The 9,793-nt window shown below is 37.3% G+C and overlaps 1 protein-coding gene across 7 annotated transcripts in view; it reads right to left on the minus strand.

Annotated features, from left to right (window-relative positions):
• Positions 1-9,356, minus strand: part of LOC128205704 (ubiquitin carboxyl-terminal hydrolase 12A-like) — a 61,126-nt gene extending 51,770 nt beyond the window's left edge. Inside the window, exons 1-5 of one of the 7 annotated variants that reach the window (XR_008256315.1) lie at positions 9,079-9,323; positions 8,290-8,394; positions 6,855-6,997; positions 4,327-6,232; positions 3,532-3,715 (exon numbers count right to left, since the gene is read on the minus strand). The gene's annotated coding sequence lies outside the window, so the exon portion shown is untranslated. Of the gene's footprint in view, positions 1-3,531; positions 3,716-4,326; positions 6,233-6,854; positions 6,998-8,289; positions 8,395-9,078 lie in introns of those variants that run through there. The other 6 variants (XM_052907601.1, XM_052907602.1, XM_052907600.1 and 3 more) reach the window with 6 other exon arrangements.
• Between the last annotated feature and the right edge of the window lie 437 nt (positions 9,357-9,793).

The following is a 9,793-nucleotide window of genomic DNA, read 5'->3' on the forward strand; positions in this document are numbered from 1 at the left end:
CTCTAGTAGCCTGTGCTGTACCATCCTTACAACAGAAAGTAATAGACTCTTATTTAAGGGGAACAAGATAAATGACCAAATGATAAAAACGTTCCCTTAACACACATTATTGTCTAAAGATCAAGCCAGGGGACCCAATTGCCTATGATAACACAACTAGCCTAAACAATAGTTCAAACTTCTGGTAACTTAAACTGTTATGCACCAGTCAATTGTAACCATGGTCTCCCAGGTCCAGGGGTATACCAGGAATAGCCGGGGAAACAGGCTGTGTTTTTATATTTCCAGGTGGCCCAACAGTGCTGGGTGATAGTCCAAATAATTGTACGTTGGCGGATTTTTTTTAGATTTTTGATATGGCAAATCCTTCACGTACAAATTGTTTAGTATCAAAAGTGGGTAGTTGTTCCGATCAGGATTCCGGGTTAAAGCATATAGAGTCTATCAAATATCATAAAAACAAGAAATGTTACCAGATAATGTTATTTTATATTAGTTCCGTACACAAAAAATAAATATCCAACTTAAAATTATGAGTTTGACGGCTTTTTTTCATTTCATTCTGTCAAAACATAACGATATATACATGAAGGGCACCTGCAAGGCTTCAGGGCACAGTTTTAAATCGCTCGTAACATTTCGGCCATGGCCGAGTTGTTACGATTGTATAATGAGGTCTATCTTGAAGCTTTGTCGGAGGTGGCCGAATTATTACGATTGTATCGAGTTGTTCCCCCTTGCATAATTATTTCTGTGTCAGTCAACTTTCGTTTTATTGGAAAGGTAAACAACTTGTTTTAATGCATTAAATGCTTGTTTAGTGCAAAATAACATTTCACTTACATGGTAAAATATGAATATATAATAACTCTTCACAGGGATGATAACAGAGCCAAGTTGCCAATCCTGAAAATGTCTGCGTGGGGTTCAGGGGGCCGCTCAAGGGGGCCCCTGGTGGGGGACTTTCTGTATTTCAGGGATTCTAATACCCTTTTTTGCCTTAGAATAGTGTTCAAGGAGTACATCTTTCGGTTTTGTAGATAAAATTATGTTCAACAGGAGACATCCACAATCAGAACAATTATCAGGAATCTTAGCAGTGAAGTTTAACACAGTTGTCTTTAAACAAAGTTAAATTTACTCTTTTTTTACCTGAAGTCACAGGCATTAGACATGTACCTGACATTTTGGTTCAGTTGTCCACTTCCCATAAAACTCAACTGGCTATGATCAAATGCCTGTGTATGAACAACCTACACTGTGGGATGTTTGACTTATAATAATGAACAACATATCAATTATCATGCTTGCAAATGTTTATTGTAAAAGTGTTATTTATTCAATTTTTATGTATCATAAGAGTATTTATTCATTTTTCTGCACATTTGATGAGAATATAATGTTATTAGTTATTATATATATTATTACAAGTAATATCCAAACGGGACTTAAATGCTTTGGCAGCGTAGCCGTTGTGGACATGGTGGACTTTGACGTATTCTTGTCCCCAAGCCAGATTTTTTCCCCTCATGGTGTTACATGAGTCCAGTAGCACACAAACTAGATTGTCCCACAGCAGTTCAAGTCTCTCAAACAGGCTTTCAAATTCTATGAAAATTGATTCAGAATCAGCCCTTGTGATTTTAAGGAGGCCAAATGTCTCAACACTATTTCTTATTCTATACCAGAAAAATAGCTGCAACAGTTTTCTCAGTGTTTGTGTTTGTTGACTTGTCTTAGTTGAAACAAAACCGAGATCCATTAACTCCTCCACATGTTCATCATTGAAATGGCTAGCCACTCCGTAAGTCATCTTGTATGATGCTGTACACCTTTGAATTTTAATTCGCTGAGAGCTTTTGTATCTTTGGCAAGTGTCTTAAGTAAGACACACTACTGTGGTGCCAGGGAGCATGTTCAGCCATAAATCCAAGTATCATGGCCTCTGGATTGAATTGTCAGTCATTGACAGGAACAACTGGATGCACTGGCTGAGGTGTCTGTTCATCCCTGACTTTTGTAACCATACAGGTAAACATACCTGGAAATACAAATTACAACAAAAGAATTTAAATCTCACTCAAACTGGGTCCTCAAGAAGTTTTGTTGAACTGTCTCAAATAGAAAATAAAATGACTGCCTCTACGTAATATATATAACTACTACAAAATATTTATTCATTTTTTTTTTAAATTTGAACCAAACCAATTTTCATTTTAACCTCCCATTACGATCATTAATGCTTCAAACATTATGAGAATAATAAAAAAAAACAATAATTAAAAAAAAACGGTTTACAGCGTAAACTTCAATCGGCCAAATAAAATTTGTAAAATAAAAATCAATTATTATGACACAATCCGAATCGGGATGTCCGAAATAATGCTACATGCGCAAAATTCATTCTCAGTTTGATCAATTTCTATTAACTCAAAAAGAAACGTTTCGGGAATTTCTCTTAAAAATAAATGGCAAATATACCCTTAAAATCAACGAATCGATGTTTTTAGAAGTTGGTGGTGGTCGTTTTTTTCCAATTTTCCAATACCCGTTTATTCGTCTCGTCTGTCATATCCGGATACGGTCTTCTAGTCTCATCGGTAATTTCCGTAATCACCGGATGCTATCTTAACCAATCATATAGCTCGATTGCCAAGACGTAATTAGGTTCGTTAATTTCCGGCTTTACACTTCCGGAAAACTCACCTTTCGTACCCATATTGTTCGAACTGAGCTCGAATCGATCCCTGTACCCCTCTCAAAATCGATCCGTGAGGCCTTAAATCCGGTATTCCGGATTAATCCGGAATTTTATCATCCCTGTCTTCATGATCAATTTCAACCATAAAATACTTCACTTTAAACAATTTCAATATTTTTAAAACACCCCCGTTTTTTGCACATTCCCGTTTAAACATTAGAGATTGGAAGAATCCCGTATAACACGTCTATTATTTTAGACTATGCTGGGTGAATGCAGTAGTTTTGTCTTTACACCAACATTAGCAGGGAGTGGGCCTTACCTAGGGTCCCTGGGGTGCGGGGGCATTTGGCGGGGATTTTACCTGCAATTCATTCCCGCAGGGAGGGCATTTTACCCGAGCTTGGCTGGACCGAAAGTCAAAGTCTCCGCTATTCCCCAGACCTGGGGGGGCCGTGGTTACAACTGACTGGTGCATTAGTGTTACTAAAATGACAAGAGTGTACAGAATTTGGAAGAATGTGTGGAGTTTCAAAGACAAAGAGCATCAGTCTTTGACATGACATATGATAAATTTGGACTTTAACAAACTATTGGGAAAATTTATCTCCCTTGATGCTCCTGTCAAAATTTCGGTATACGGACATTTGCCCCCCCGGATGTTTGCCCCCCTTTTGGACCATGGCGGACATTTGCCCCCCCCGCCGTTTTCGAGGGGGCGGACATTTGCCCCCCCTCAATGTTCGAGGGGGCGGACATTTGCCCCCCCTCCATTTTCGATGGGGCGGACATTTGCCCTCCCGGTTATATAAGTAATATTCTAGACAAACCTATACCCGTGTCCAGAGAGGCCAGCCATCAAAGAAGCCAGCGAGGAAGGGAACAGTACGATACCAGAAGACGTTGAAGACCCTGTGCCAGCAGTTATCCAATGGACAGAAGATGGTCGAAGAGTTTCTGCAGGCCATTGGGGGTCACATCCGACTGCGTTAGGACTGAACATCTGTAATGTACCTGTAATATGATATGATGAATGTGCTAAAATGAATGTGCTATTTTGATCTTGATTAGTGAATTACTTATCATACCATTCAGAGAACAGAAACGTATTTTTTGCTGTATATACTTGTATATATGAGTGCTATAAATGTGCTATATGACTTCTGATTTGAAATAAAAATATTATAAAAGGATTTACATTGTTGTCTTACCTAAGCCTACATCGTCACATGTGTGACCTGAACGGTGTAATCTGTATTTATATGTAATTAGTGACAAACATACAAACTGGTGTAAATCGGTTGGCAGTTTGCACGTAAATTGAACAAATAGTTAAAGAAAAAAATGTTCATTTTTTTTATAAATTAATATATTTTTAATATCTTGGTATAAACTTATAAAACCGGGGGGGGGGGGGCAAATGTCCGCCCCCTTGAAAACGGCGGGGGGGGCAAATGTCCGCCCCCTCGAAAACGGCGGGGGGGCAAATGTCCACCCCCTCGAAAACGGCGGGGGGGCAAATGTCCGCCATGGTCCAAAAGGGGGGCAAACATCCGGGGGGGCAAATGTCCGGGGGGGCAAATGTCCGTATACCAGTTTATCCACAAGTGAACACTTATATATACCTTAACAAGATTGATATTATGTCACTTTTACTGCAATTTCCTTTTATTCCTTCAAAATATTGTGCGATGCACCAATCCGATTTCAGAAAATGATATAAGCACACGTTCACACGAAAATGTTAATAGCTCTTGGCTGCCAAAACTTTAAATTTCAAGTGATTGCTGTGGCGTATCATTAATGTCCTGAAGTTTATTAACGAAATATGATTCCTTTTAAAGTAACCGGCCCACAAATAGTCTGTCTATAGTATTTTATACAACCTTGATCATTTAGTCAATATTTGAGTTTATAATGTCTGCCAGTACCCAATGTTAGCATTGTCACAACTTTAAAGATGACAAAGGCAGATACAATATGCTATTATAAAGCGGCAGGTATGAAATCAAGCACAGGTTAATTATATATGAACACTTCATACATGAAATACAGACAGATAAAAGCCATAATAAAAACGGATTATATAGTATTGATGTAAGTGATCGTTCACTGAGGGTACACTGATCAACAACAAATACTGAGTGGTCGTTAGGACTTGATTTGTGGATTTATGATGGGTATATAATAAAAACACTTTCTAACGTTAAATTATTTATTGCTTTTAACGTAAAAAGGTAGGTTTCTCCATATTAGAGGATAACAATCAGGTCCAGCACAGATTAAAATGTGGCATAGCACCTTTTAATTATTTAATTATTCTGACTACACACCAGCAGTTGTGATTTGCGCGTTTATTAGTATCTTATTTAGGAACCTGCTTTTGTATCAATATTATTTGCATTTTTGGATTTTAGTCAAGCTATCTTTCCAACAAAACGACAAAAACACATCGTCTGAACAATCTTGTAATCATTTATTTGAAATCGATGTATTTATAATAATTTGATATGATATTTTTATATCTCAACTATAATTTTGTAAATGCATTATAACTTCTAATCTGTTGTGCATTTATTATATTCCAGGTTCTGTGTTGAATTAATGGTATATATTTTATTTGCATTTTCTCGGAAAATAGCTCTGCGAGCTACTGTTGTAATTTATGTATATCAGACGTATCAGACGTGAACTAATTTGTCTTGTATCTTGAGCCTTGTTTGTTGTTTAAGTGGAATAATTTTCAAGATGTGGCAATGGGGATTAGAGTTTCGAAACCCGTGTTCAGGCAACGGTTGTATATATTTTGATCCCAGTCAACATCGCTCTTTCAAGTCTATAAATTTAAGTTTTCTATTCAATCATTAGAAAAACCAAAAATGATATTTATGTTCCTTTTTCGTGTTATACTTTCAATTGTAAAAAACGAAAAACGAAAATACGGTTTATACACGGACCCGAATCTATGTATGAATGAAAATAAACTTATTTCATTTCAAAGAAGCTTTATTACAGTTGAGTGTTGAATAAATGTTGGTTATATTGAAGTTCAAACGTATAATAGAAAAGAGATGCAACGATATACAACAAATAATAGCTTGAAAGCTAATGAATAAACATAACTGGATTGTAACAAAAGTTGATACTTATTTGCATTGTCTTAATATAATCAAGTAAATGGGATTAAATAATAATAATTCTCTTTAAGGTTGCCTTAGCAATGAATACACCATTTAATTCAATAAGTAGAACTTTTTTTTCAATTTAAAGTGTTTAAACCTTTACATATTTTTAATTATTTCTTCAAGGTGGTCTAAACAATTGAAATATAACTATAAGCTCAGTGTATTTAATGGAAACAAAATATAACACTGTTGACAAATGCGTTTATTCTTCATCGTTCTTCTTGATGGCTGCAGACCCAGCAGCCGCCCCTCCCATAAACAATGCGGCCTTAGCCCCGACTCCAAGACCAGCCGCACCTGCACTCTGCGCAAGCGCAAATGCACTCCCGGAAACAACTGCTGGTCCCTATTAAAGAAAAAAATGTTGTAATTAAATAGTATGTAACGCTGACCAAGTTTGAACATCATATATTTTACAACGATTGTGAAGAGAGTTATGATAACTTATACTAAGTCATTCTCGTTGGCACGATGTTGCCCGAGAGTGTGGTCTTATGTTACGGGGGAACATGAGTACCGGGGAGAAACTCAACTTGTACAGCTTGGTGACCACTAACCAAACTCACATGCGCCCAAGCCAGGGATAGAGCCCGGGTCGCCTAAGTGAGAAGCCAGTGCGCGAATCACTTCGCTAATCGGACACTCATCTAGTTAATGCTTTAAGGATTAGATATTTGATATAACGTGTAGACCACAGTTCCTTCGTCTCATACCCATGATACCAAATTATACTTCTACATTACGAGCGTAGTGTAAATAGTAGGCAGATCCTTGATGCGGACCAGTTAGTTCCTTTGTTTTATAGACTGTATACCGGATTGCTTTCTGCGGGCTCCGATTATAAGCTCCTTGTTTTATTACTTGAGATGCAATTGGTATGTTATTTGATGAATGACATAAAATATTATGGTGACTGTATTTATAGATCTTATATTAATTATTATAAAACACATCGTTTACGCATTTACCTGAACGGCAGCCGCCAACGATCCGGCCGCAACACCAGCGGCTCCAAATCCAGCAGCTCCAAGCACAACGGGTGCCGCAACAACGGCACCTATCCCAGCAACGCCGCCAATGACAAGATTCGTCAGGCTGAACCAAGAGTCATCTACAAAGATTTAGGTTGAATTAACCTGAGCTAGATTCTAAATTATGTGAAATAATGTGTTCATTGCGTCAAGAAATACATCAGAAATGCAGTTACATGCACACATATTTGAACCTTATGTTTTATTGAACATGAATTTCGTCTAGGCTTTGATTAAATTCCATATTAATTATTTCAATTTTCAAGTGAATATAGTAAATTAGGCTTCAAAAGAATTCGAACAATTGCCGTATTCATTTAGATCAGAGTGTGTATATAGTAGGGATGGCAACGAGTAGTAAAATTAATACTCGAGTACTCGGACAATCGTTCGATCGAGTACTCGGGTACTCGGGTACTCGATTACTCGGAAAAATTGAATATGTGTTCGCAACTTTAGACAAGATTGTGTATACATGTATCGTTAATGACGTATGTTGTGCGTTGGTCGTATTATTGGTCATTTTCACCTTTAAAGTAAACTTTCATTACGTATTTTAACAAAAAAATGATATAAAAAGAACACAAATGTTGTTTCAGGCTTTTAATTTGTCTTATTCGTTTCATTTTATACAAGTATGCACTGCAGAAATGAACAACAATCAGAATTACAATGAACGAAATTCAGTACGAAGTTCAGTTGTTTACTCTACATATTATTATTTTTTTAAATGATAGTTTTTCGTACTGTGTAATTGTTGTTTACCTCATTAATATTCATAATTCTTGATTTAAAATATCAACCAATCAATCGTGATAATCATTACAAAAATAGTTAAAATACGCCCATTAAGAAATCAATTCTCGTAACGGTCGAATACTCTTTCGCTCGTTAGCGTCCATTGTTTGGTGAAAGGTCGGTACTTGATATACAATAGAATTGTGTAGGTGAAAGTACCTCTATCAAAACTTCGCTAATTGACATCAGTGCTAATTTGAAATAGGGGTCCTTTGTTGACAGTTTGCAACTATCACAACAACTGTCAACTAATTGTTTGAGGTCAATTGTGTACACAGCGGGGATTAGAGGGACCGTAAATTGTCCTCTTGGCAACCAACCAGATCTGATATTTTGTCTGTAAATCGTGTATTTGGTAATTTTTATAGATTGTTTTATTATATTTTTTCCGAGTACTCGAGTAGTGATTTGGTACTCGAGTACTCGGACGTTCGATCGAGTACTCGAGTACTCGGGTACTCGTTGCCATCCCTAGTATATAGATAAAAGACGGTGCATCGATCGGTACTTAAAGTGTAGAACTCACCATCAGCATTAGAACTGAGTTTCAAAATTCTAAACGAGAAATACATACCGTCGTCAGAGCTTCGAGCATTACAGGAAGGCACACTCCCTGTTAATAAAAGTCCAGCAAAGAATAAAACCCTCGGATCCATGATGGCACGACACAACCTTTAATCTGAAAGAAAAACATTGTAATAACAAGTTGAAACTTATTAGAGACATGCACATGTAAGAATCGCGCTCTCTGTGACGATGTTTCTAAATCAATGAGTTAACACGCCGAAATATTTCAATAAATAATAAATATGCTTGTTACAATCACTATACATAAGCATTATATAATGTAAGTTAAATAAATAAATAGTTTATCCGATTCTAGGACATTTGCCCCCCCGGATGTTTGCCCCCCCGGATGTTTGCCCCCCTTTTGGACCATGGCGGACATTTGCCGGTGTAATCTGTATTTATATGTAATTAGTGACAAACATACAAACTGGTGTAAATCGGTTGGCAGTTTGCACGTAAATTGAACAAATAGTTAAAGAAAAAAATGTTCATTTTTTTTATAAATTAATATATTTTTAATATCTTGGTATAAACTTATAAAACCGGGGGGGGGCAAATGCCCGCCCCCTTGAAAACGGCGGGGGGGGGGCAAATGTCCGCCCCCTCGAAAACGGCGGGGGGGCAAATGTCCGCCATGGTCCAAAAGGGGGGCAAACATCCGGGGGGGCAAACATCCGGGGGGGGCAAATGTCCTAGAATCCAAAATTTCGCCGGTGGAGTTGGAATATTTTATCAAGAAATCTCTTCAACAGATGAAGCTAACAAAAATTTAATTGCATAAATTGAATAAAACCTTTGATGGCCGTTTGACAGACTCACGCTGAGATATTTACAATAAACCCTAAAATTTACTTTCTCACAGTGATCGTGAAACACATGAAAATATAGCAATCCGAGTGTGTGGTCTCCCTTGAAAAATTTAACCGCTTAACCTCGGTTATTCTGCATCGATGTAGGATGAAGCCGGTGTCCAAACGAGATTTCCGGGTTAAACGAGATAACTGGGAATTAAACCAAAATAATTAATGAAAAGTAAGCAAAAGTTTTGCATATATGTTTTCTGACAACCATATAAATGTAATACTTCAATAACAGTTTCTTTAAAAAAAATCAGCATTCTGGCCGTAGCCCGGTATTGATATTGGGAAAAGACGGTATCACTATAATTTATGATACCAGATTTATGTTGATACCGGGTTTTTCGTCAGACGGTACCGGGTAATATATTGCAGAAAACAAATCAATGAAATAAGAAAAAAGTACACACACGTTGGAGCTAATGGATTATAAGTATCTTCCATGGCCGAGAGTGTAATTCCGACCCGAGCGTAGGGTGTTGTGCGGAAACGAGGTTTACCGAGTTTCCACAAAACACCCTGCGCGAGGGTCGGGATGAACCTATCTTACACGAGTGGCTATGGTAGATGCTTTTTCTCCCACCTCAGTTAAACAAAATTAAGTAAAAAGGTATATTTTTGCCGGAACTCTTTTGTGCTTAGTTTTGGGTG

This window comes from Mya arenaria, chromosome 10, assembly GCF_026914265.1.
Source record: "Mya arenaria isolate MELC-2E11 chromosome 10, ASM2691426v1".
In the NCBI taxonomy this organism is placed as follows: domain Eukaryota; kingdom Metazoa; phylum Mollusca; class Bivalvia; order Myida; family Myidae; genus Mya; species Mya arenaria.